Genomic DNA, 11,105 nt, shown 5'->3' on the forward strand with positions numbered 1-11,105 from the left:
TAAACAGCTCAAAAAGAGTCAAAATATTTTCAAAACTTGTATGGTGTATAGGAAATGCTAATATAAACATTCAGTGAAATTTTCAAGTTTCTACAGTCATTCGTTTTTGAATTAGAACAAAATAAGGAAATCGCTACATGAGAAATCGAGTGAATATCCAATGTTGTAAAAATTTGAATTTATAAATATTATGATTGAAAAATCGTCGGCTTTTCAACTGACAGCGGCATCCAATCGGTGATTATTTTAAATTTAAACCGTTAATCAATTCTTTTGGATCGGATTACACGGTGTTGACTTAGTGCCAACCGACCGGACTACCGCGGAGTGGGCAATACGAATGCCGGCTATACCTACTGCGTTATACACGAGCACAGCATAGTTATGTGATCTCGTAAAAAAATTTAACTCGACTAGAATTAGAACTCAATTGGGTCGGTGATTCCCCAGGGACAGGGGTCGTCAACAACGATTGAAAATACCACGCGACCCTTTTTAAACTCACTCTGTGATGCGCTCAACTCACATGATATTATATAGGCCGCAGCTACAGCACTCATCGACCGTAAATAGATGTGTACCTGTATAAATGTTTTGGAGACGTGTCGATGGCCGTGCACGCGCCTATAATATACGCTATATACATCATCATCATAGGTGCAGACAGCCGGTAGTAAATTATAGAGTTTTACGATCTTAAAATAATAAACGATTCCGAATGGGTTTGTCGACCGGTCATAATATTATTATTATTATAATATATGAAGTGTTTTATACCATCACGCCTATACACGATCTTCGTATAATGTTAAATTAATAATAAAAAAACACACACGCACCATAAGTTGCAGTGGTGGTGGCGAGTTTGACGAATCGCCGAGGACCGTCGTGATCCGAATCTTGTTTACGCGACGGTTTCGGTGGAAAGAATCTCATTTTTTACTCGAGTAAAATAATAATTGATAAATGGGAACAACCTGTTCGCGCCACGCGAAGTATTTCCCGATGTCATCATAATCTTTCTTAAGGGTATAATATAGTTATTTTAAAAAATGACATCACACTGGGCAGTCAGCCAACTATTTGTTTGTGCATAATATGATGAGATTCGGAATACAGTCGGTTAGTCACGAATAAAACGCTGCAACAAGCACGTTTGACGTCGGGAGGCGTACGACTGTATCGGCCGAATCTATGTATTATATGCAAGGCCGCGGGTCAGACCGGTTCGGTCACAAGGGACACCGGTTGCAATAATGTACAGTTAAAAATTGCTCAAAACGAATCGGTTTTGATGAGCCGCGTATTCGGCGAAAATGAATAAATAAGTTGCCGCGTCGGTGCCGTGTTCTGTGACTGACTCGGCTGGCGCCTGCCGGTCTGTCACAGAACACGGGACCGGCCGCATCGCATACGGACCTACGAGGGCAGAACGCAGTGGACGGGGCAGCGGCAACAGTAGTCAACGCAGCGGGCGAGACCAAGCATATAAATACGAGTGCAGAGCACCAAATCTCGTCAGTGCGTGTTCAACGCGGAGCTTTCTGTAGCAAGACCCACCCAGGGCAGACTTGCACAGATGGACTTCATACACATTATTAATTATTATTACGATTCAAACCTAACATAAATAATTATTATATTTTGGTTACCGTCGCAGTACCATTATTAATAAATTATAATATTTATTCTACATTGAATATATACAAAAGATACAGTCCACTCAAATTTTATTTCCTCGCCGGAACACAACCGGAATCTATTCGCGATGTCAGCAATCCGCGACCGCGATACTGCAGCGCGTACATATACGTACCTACTATTATATAATATTATATTATATGTATCGTCAACACTCTGAAAACTTGAAAACTATAAGAAGCACCACTTATCACCAGGGCCGTCTATACTCAATAACACAGTGCCTATATAGTCAATAACACGGTACCTATATATGGACATATGGTTACATATATATATATATATATATAAATACAATGTATAAGAACTCTTAGCAAACTTAGAAAAAAAAAACTTGTAAAATTGAGTTAGTGCTTTTGTGCGCCGTGCCGCTCTTACTTTTGATACCTATTATATCACCTCGTACAACTATGTCTAATTTATATTTATTTAAAAATTCATAAAAATTTTTCTTTTTAAATTTAAGATTTGAAAATTTGATACAAGATTTTTTATTAGTTTATCTACCTTTATCAACAAAATAATCTCTACCGGAAAGTCAAATGAAATTTTTAAGAGCGTTTGAAGTTCATATTTTTACAACATTGGATATTCACTCGACTTCGCAAGTACCTAGCGATTTTCTTCTAATTCTTGTAATTAAAAAACGAATAACTGTAGACACATAAAAATTTGACTTCATATTTATATTCTCATTTTCTATACACCATAAAATTTTGACTCGTTTTGAGCTGTATGTACGGACAATTTCAAATTTCAATATTTTTAGTTTTTTTTTCTATAAATATCAATAAACTGTTATTTGTTAAGTAAAAAAGGTAATACAAGGCTCCTGATATATTGTTACGATAGCAGTTGAAAAATACATAGGCACAATTTTTTTTACAAGCACTTAAGCCAATGGTTCGTATGACTTCAATAAGTAGGTAGAGTGCTTTGACCCATTTTCATGAACGCTTAAATGTTCTATTGCAATATTGTCCAATATTTAACCACAGACGTGCCCTAACGCTAACGGCCTAGTCCTGACGCCCTGCAGTAGTCCCTAGATAAGTATACACGCTGAATAAATATTTGACTAAATTTTCCCTGCAGTACAAATAATTGTACAAAGTATAATCTGGCCACGTCTCGAATACTGTAATATTACTAACCTTTTAACCTTTTAACTAATATACTAGCCGTATATCGTACCTCTCAGTAGTGCATGAGCACCAGCCACAGAGTGCACGAGCACCAGTCATCTCGTCAACAACCCCTCTCGAGTGCATGAGCACCAGACGGCAAACAGCATCCAAACCACAACTTTTCTACACCGAATTCTACGAGCTGCAACTGGACTCCTTGTGTTGAGCAATAATCAGTGCGTGTTCGTTATTTCGAGTTGTTTAATTTTAAATATTATTTCGTGTCACCTAAAACTGATGCAGCATAGCCCAGGGACGGCTGCGAGTCAGGTAATACTTTTGGTACAATAATTTGTGTTGAACGCTGGTATCACGCAGTAAAATAATTTGCTTACAACCTTACTGTACGGTGTATTTGATCATATTCTCGAATCACGACCTCGAGAGCCCTCCGACGATCAGGAGGAAGGTAATAGCTTAAATCAGGTAATTCTAATATAACTATTGACAGGCGTCTTATTTATATATTTTATGTTATTATCTTATACATTCCATTCCTCCCTTTTTTTTGAGTTATTACAATATTCTTTTAGATTCTGGCCACAACAATTGGCATTGCGTAGCAATGAAAAACGATAAACACTACACAGCACAGTCGTACAGATTATATAATTAAAATCAATATACAAGTGGAATATAATTTCGTTTAGCATTTTTCGGACAGTCAATTAATGCAACATTTTCAAAATCTATTATATAAGACAGTGAAAACGTATAACTTACAAACACCATCATATAATACTTGTGCACTATTTGTGATGACGTCAGGTCGTATAGTTTGCTTAATACCGTTCGGCCGGAGTTTTGCTAGGACTTTTACATATATATGTATATGTATATATTATAGGTGATATGTACAGGCAGCCCAATAAAGACGTGACCAAACGTTATATACTAATATAGAATGAAGATATATGACAATTTAAGAACAAAGCGACCTAAAGTTTTACATTTCTAATATTTGGTCGATGTTTGCACTTTGCTGTACGGTCTGTATACATAATATGTTTGTAGGTTCAACTTATTGTCTAACGGGTCTTCATATCAACGCACCAAACGTATATGGTATATGCACTATTTGCATGGAATCAGAAGTCAAAACGTCAGGTCGTATATAGTTCGCTTAGTACCGTCCGAACGAAGTCTTGCTAGGACTTTTACTTTTGTGTATAAGATACCTACATTTATAGTAGGTATATTATAGCTTATAATAGGTACTATGTATAGCCGCGTATAGAACCACCAATAAAGACATGACTGAACGTTATACAAATATATTAATATGGACGCAATATGAAATTAAACAACAACGTGACTTAAAGTTTTTACAGTTTCAAATATTCGGTCTTGACTGGACGGCAGCGGACTCCTTTAACATAGTTTTGTATGTTCAATAGTACAAGCAGGTCTTCGTGTCAACGCATTATAGATACGTATAATACGTAATATTCGTCTGCAGGACGTCAGGTCGTATTATACTTTGTTACCTGACCATAGTTTTGCTAGGACTTTCACTTTTGTGTACATGCAATATAGTATATACTATATAATATTATTATATTATACATTTACAGGATTCCCAATAAGTGCATGGTCAAATGTTATACAAAATATAGAACAAAGATATTATACGATAAGTTATCATTGATAACTGAAGGACGACATGACTTAAAGCTTTAAGCCTTTAAATTTCTAATATTTGGTTGATGTTTACCGGACTTCCTGTACACATGTTTGTAGGTTCAACTTATACTGTCTGACGGGTCTTCATAAAGCGTACCAAACGTATATACTATTTTCAAGGAGTCAGAAGTCAGAACGTCGCAGGTCGTATTATATAGTTTGCTTAGTATCGCCCGGCCGAAGTTTGGCTACCTCTTCCACTTTTGTGTATACATTTATGATTTATAGTATATTATATCTTATAATATTATGTATAGTACCACCAATAAATATATGACTGGACGTTATACAAATATAATGCGTATATATATGAATATATTATGACAATTAAAGAGCAACGTGACTTAAAGTTTCTACGATTTCAAATATTCGATATTAATTCCTCTGTCTTGACTGGACCACGGACTCCTTTCACATACCTAATTTTGTATGTTCAACAGTGCAAGCAGGACTTTGTGTCAACGCATTATACATATTATATGTAATATTCGTCTGCAGGACGTCAGGTCGTATTATACTTTGCTATACATTCATGATCGTAGTTTTACTAGGACTTTTACTTTCTTGTGTGCAGTATAATATATAACATATATATATATATATATTTATTATAGATAATATATGTACGCAGGATGCCCCAATAAAGACATGACAAAACGTTAAACTATTAGAATGAAGATATATTATTTTGATAATTAAAGAACAACGTGACTAAAGTTTTACATTTCTAATATTTGGTTGATGTTTACTGGACGTCCTGTATTAATATGTTTGTAGGTTCAATAATACTTACTGTCTGACGGATCTTCATATCAACGCACCAAAAGTATGCACTATTTGCAAAGAGTCAGAAGTCAGAACGTCAGGTCGTATTCGTATAGTTTGCTTAGTACCGTCCGAGCGAAGTTTTGCTAGGACTTTTACTTTTGTATATACATATATATATATAGATAGGTACAGATATATTATAGGTAATATGTACAGGCCGACCAATAAAGAAGAGACCAAACGTTATATCTACTATAAGAAATAAGAATGAAGATATATTATGATAATTTAAGAACAAAGCGACCTAAAGTTTTACATTTCTAATATTTGGTTGATGTTTACTGGACGTCCTGTATGTAATATGTTTGTAGGTTCAACTTAATGTCTAACGGGTCTTCGTATCACGGGATGCACTATTTGCATGGAATCAGAAGTCAAAACGTCAGGTCGTATATAGTTCGCTTAGTACCGTCCGAACGAAGTCTTGCTAGGACTTTTACTTTTGTGTATACATTTATAGTATATTATATTTTATAATATGTATAGGACCACCAATAAAGACATGACTAAACGTTGTACAAACTTAATGTGGATATATGGACATATGGTCAAACGTTATACAAAATATAGAACAAAGATATCAATATATTATGATAACTAAAGCACAGCGTGACTTAAAGTTTTAAATTTTTAATATTTGGTCGATTGTTGGTTTTTATTGGACGCCCTGTACAATTTTTAGCAGGATATGAATATCGAGTTTGTGGTTCACTGCCTTCCACTACACTTATATTATGCACTTATAGTCTATAGTCGCGTGTGCCGTATATGCGTATCTATAATATTATATCAAATATATGGTTTGATGGACAACGGAAGCCCGAATTACTTACGGTATGGAACTTGTGAACGACTATGTATTACACATTAAACTTAAAGTTTTTATTAAAATTTTATTTCAACTTCAGTAACATGTGTTTCCCGGAGCGCCCGTCTCATCTCAGCTTCCTACAACAGTTGTCAGACGCGCGGACTATAGTTGGAAGTCCTTCGGGCTTCCGGTAAATGATTTAATCACACTAATGTTTCAATTTACATACGAGTAAATCTTTGTTTTATTTTGTTTTGGGGTATTACGATTGTTGTCGTTATTGGACATTGTGAAAATGGGGCCTATACTCGCTGCAATGATCGGAGTGGAGTGGAGTCGATGGCCGTTGAAACGAAGAAGAATAGGTATAACAAAATAATCTATATAGTTTTGAGCACATCGTTCCAGCGACCAGCAGTGTGGATAAACTTTCATAACCTTACAAATGTATTAATTTGATGGAAATAAAGACATTTTTTGAGTTAATTATTATTGACATTTTATAACTTGTACTCAATGACGAGGTAGGTAGGTACACTCGATGTCTCGACAAGTACGGTTTAGTACGCCAGAGACGACTCTGTACCAAAAAACGCCGGTTTTTAAACAAAACTTTTTAAAAATCTATTGGGACCGAAACATAATTTTTTTTAGGAACCTCGTAACCTACCTATTTGTTGATGTAGAGGTATTTTTGGTTCAAAATTCTAATAGATATTTTTATCTATTCATAACGGATAGTAGTAGGTACTAGGTACATATAATAACTGCAGGGCTCGTAACTTATTCATACACCAAAAAACGCATAAATAAGTATGCATTCATGCACTAAAAATTGTCAAAATATGAACTGAAAAGTTCGAAAATATTCATTTATACGGCCATTTAACATTTTAAAACTTTGCACTCAAAATATGAATAAAAAAATTATGTAAAAAAAATCATGACCTACTTTTAAAATAATAAGAATAAATCAATACATTTTAAAAGTATCTTATTCCTTTTAATTTTTATATATTTAATACTCAAAATTAATAAAATAAAAAATAACATAAATACTTGTGAAGTTTAAATAGCTTTGTCATCTTTATATATCGTAATTAGGTAGTCATTTTTTGTCTAATTTGTGTACACCCAATATTCAGCACTTACAATGAAAACATTTGGAATGAAATATTAGGTAGGTATTTCATTTTGAGATATTTTAGTAAAATATTTGTAAAAATTATATTTACTTTAGAAATTACACTGTTCCAGTGTTCCATTAGTGTTTTTTTTGTTTTCCAACTTAAGAGGACGCATTAGTAGAAAAAATATGGCACAAAATCATGGTTTTGTAATTCAAGTAATACTATATTGAAGTGGTTTACAGTAAAAATACCTATTATAAAAATTGTAGAGGAGGACTCTTCTAACAATCGTATGAATCGATTTTTTTTATTAATTAGTTAAATGATTAGGTAATCGATAAAAAGTTTAAAAAAATGTGTTAATTTTGAATTTACCATGCGATATTGGACGATTGGAACAAGATATCAAAAATCGGGCTTCCCACGATTCTAGAAAAAATTCTCGTCTAAAATTTTTGTAATAGGTATTTATGCTGTAAAACGCTTCAATAAGCCATATTACTTGAATTACGAAATCATAACCGATTGTCTACCAATACATTTTTGAGAAAACAATAATTTGATTATAATATAATACATGTATTATATAATCAATGACTGTACCTACCAATGCACAAAATTATAAATGCTGGTTAGTGAGAAGCTGCGCGTGTGTACATGCCAGTACAGGTTCGTTTCGACGACGGACTTGGTACGGTGGAGGATGGTAGTGGTAGCGATTACTTTGTTTCCGCGGTAGGTATTACGTAAAACGCATAAAATCTAAATAGATATGTACTAGGCCACTAGGTAGTAGTCACACACTCACACGTGAATAAAAATAAATCAAAACACTATAATTTTTTGGACGGGAAAGTAAATGAGAAACAAGAAACTTTTCAAATATTTGTCTAAAAAATATTTTTATGAAATAATATCACTTACGACTGTAAAAATACGACTATATGCCAAAAATGTCTTTACACCGAAGTCCCAAAGGCCAAAACATGCAAATACATGCACTATCAAAGTATCAAACTTCATATTATTATTACTATTGTTATGAAACGGATTTGTATCTAAGTTAGCATGTTTTTCCTGTGTAGCAAAAAAAAAATATGCAGTTGCATGAAATTATGAGCCCTGTTAATAAGTAATAACCAGGGCTGTGGCATTTTAATGCACAAAAAAACCTTAAAAATGTCAAAAAATGCAATATTATATGCACTTAAAATGCAAAAAATGCAATATAAAATGCGAAGAATTATAGTACCTATAAAATTCACTTTAAATAGTTTTTTAATTTAATTTTCATATTTGTATTGATATTACAGGATATTACACATTAGTACATTACATTTTACATTCATAAAAATGTTTAAAAAAAAAAGAATTTGAATTTTGTATAATGCTATTCACCTGAAACGTTTTAGATTCTGAGTGGAACGATGAATGTATTGATTTTACAATGATGTGTGTTTTTTTATTTTTTTTTTTTATTTTTTTTTTTTATTTTTGTGTCTGTCATCACGTTTTAGGACAGTAAAAGTGCTTGGATTTTCTTCAACAGTACCTTTTCTGATAGGAAAGTGAATCTAGTTGGTACTTTGGGGGGTCAAAAGTAAAAATTTCCCAGTAGTTTTCAAAAGCGACGTGAAAAACAAAAGAAAAATTAAGAAAAAACGGGAATTTTTACGCAAAATCGATTTTTAACAAAATCGATTTTGGTTTTTGGTGTAACTCTAATTTGTTGGATAAAAAAGCTTGAAAATTTAATAGAAGGCTCCTAGTATATTGTTTCAAAGGCAGATGAAAAATATTAAAAATCGTTAGTCACAGTTTTTTTTTATAAGCATTTAAAGTTCAAAAAATGACAAAATATGGAAAAATCACGAAAATTTGCAAATTATTTCGAGTTAGAAATTCATAAAAATTTTTCTTTTTAAATCTAAGATATGAAAATGTAATACAAGATTCCTTATAAGATTATCTACCTTTATCAAACAAAAAATATCTATAAGAAAGTCAAATTAAATTTTTATGATCGTTTGAAATTCATATTTTTACAACATTTGATATTCACTCGATTTCTCATGTAACGATTTTCTTATTTTGTTGTAATTAAAAAACGAATGACTGTAGATACTTAAAAATTTCACTGAATGTTTATATTAGCATTTTCTATATACGATAAAATTTTGAAGATAATTTGACTCTTTTTGAGCTGTTTACGGACATTGTAAGTTTTCAATTTTTTTAGTTTTTTTGTTCTATAAATATCAATAAAGTTTTATCTGTTCGGCCAAAAAGTGTAAACATTTAATACAAGGCTCCTGATATATTGTTACAATAGCAGTTGAAAAATATTAAAAATATGCACAATTTTTTTTTATAAGCATTTAAAGATCGAATTTTGACAAAATTTATCAAATTTAAAATTTAATAATTATTTCGTAGTTCAAAATTTATAAAATGTTCAATTTTTATATCTAAGGATTAAAAATGTAAAACAAGATTCCACCTAAGTAGTTAATTCTGTTACCAAAAAATAAAAAAACATAAGCACAATTTATTTTTATAGTCATTTTAAGCTCAAATTTGGACGAAATCACATATTAAAAAACCTGGAATAACTATTTTAGTTATTTTGTTGTGATTGTATAACGCGTTATAAGTACCTAATGGAAATTGTGATATGATTAATTTGGAATTTATTATAGATACCTATTATTGGTCAATTTTTTTTTTAATACCATAGATAAGTATATAAGATACCTTATACCTAGACTGACATTCCGTCTCCGCTCAGAATCGTTTTTCTTATACAGTGATATTATATCATTGAATTCAAATTTAATACTATCCATTATACAGTGACCCACTTGTAACCTACTGTACAGTAGAGCGACATCCACTTACCCACCTTTTTAAGATTGTATTTAGTTAATTAAATATTTAAGTTGGAAATTCTGAATTTTTTTGAATTTTTTACAATTTTTATTGCATTTTAAATTACAAAAATTAAAAATGTGGCTTGACCGTTCCCTTGTATATATTACGGACAATCCGAATATTTTTTTCAGAATAAAAATCGTGATAATTGTCGGCACGTATCGTTGGAATTAGAGATAGTAGTTTTTGACAAAAAAACACGTGGTAGTGAGGTATTTTTATGTTTAGTTTAATCATAATTTATAATTATATATGTGATAGCTATAAATATAGTTCAAATAACTTTTTTTTTTTAGTAAGATAATTATTGTTATTTCAATTATAAAATTGACTACTATTTATTAACTATAAAGTATAAACTTTAGTTGATTTAACTATTGTATTAAGTTACCTATATAATGCTGTTAATCCAACTAAATTAATAGGTAGTTATCCTTATTATAAAAATTATAGTTGTTAACATTGTTAAAAATAACCAAATTAATTGTTGTTTTTACCATATTTTTATAGTTAATACCTAATTAGGCCAGTGGGTTGGGCACTGGGGGAAGTGCCCCAACTACTGAAACTTTTCTTATGAACAATAGGTATAAAAGGTAGGTACATGAAATAATAATATTAATTCAAAATTATATTTAAAAATGTGTTATATTACAAAGTTTGAATTGTTAAATATTTACATACATATAATATAATAATCAAAATATGTGTATAAAATAATAAGGTGATATACACTTAATAAAATAATAATTAAACATATTTATACTTATATTTTTAATGTCATAAACTCATAAATGTTAAACAATTAGAAATATTACAAGTTATGGTATAACA

The 11,105-nt window shown here is 31.6% G+C and overlaps 1 long non-coding RNA gene across 6 annotated transcripts; it reads left to right on the forward strand.

Moving 5' to 3' along the window:
- Window positions 1–2,523: 2,523 nt before the first annotated feature.
- LOC115034208 lies at window positions 2,524–7,104 on the forward strand. Of its 6 annotated transcripts, none has more exons than XR_003839555.1 (4): window positions 2,524–3,158; window positions 3,422–5,077; window positions 5,186–6,233; window positions 6,308–7,104. It is a non-coding gene; the product is annotated as an uncharacterized LOC115034208 (long non-coding RNA). The 6 variants fall into 6 exon arrangements; XR_003839557.1 differs by having other exon boundaries at window positions 3,422–4,715; window positions 4,829–6,233; XR_003839556.1 differs by having other exon boundaries at window positions 3,422–4,355; window positions 4,463–6,233.
- The last annotated feature ends 4,001 nt before the right edge of the window (window positions 7,105–11,105 follow it).

Source organism: Acyrthosiphon pisum, chromosome A2 (genome assembly GCF_005508785.2).
Source record: "Acyrthosiphon pisum isolate AL4f chromosome A2, pea_aphid_22Mar2018_4r6ur, whole genome shotgun sequence".
NCBI classification, from domain to species: Eukaryota; Metazoa; Arthropoda; class Insecta; order Hemiptera; family Aphididae; genus Acyrthosiphon; species Acyrthosiphon pisum.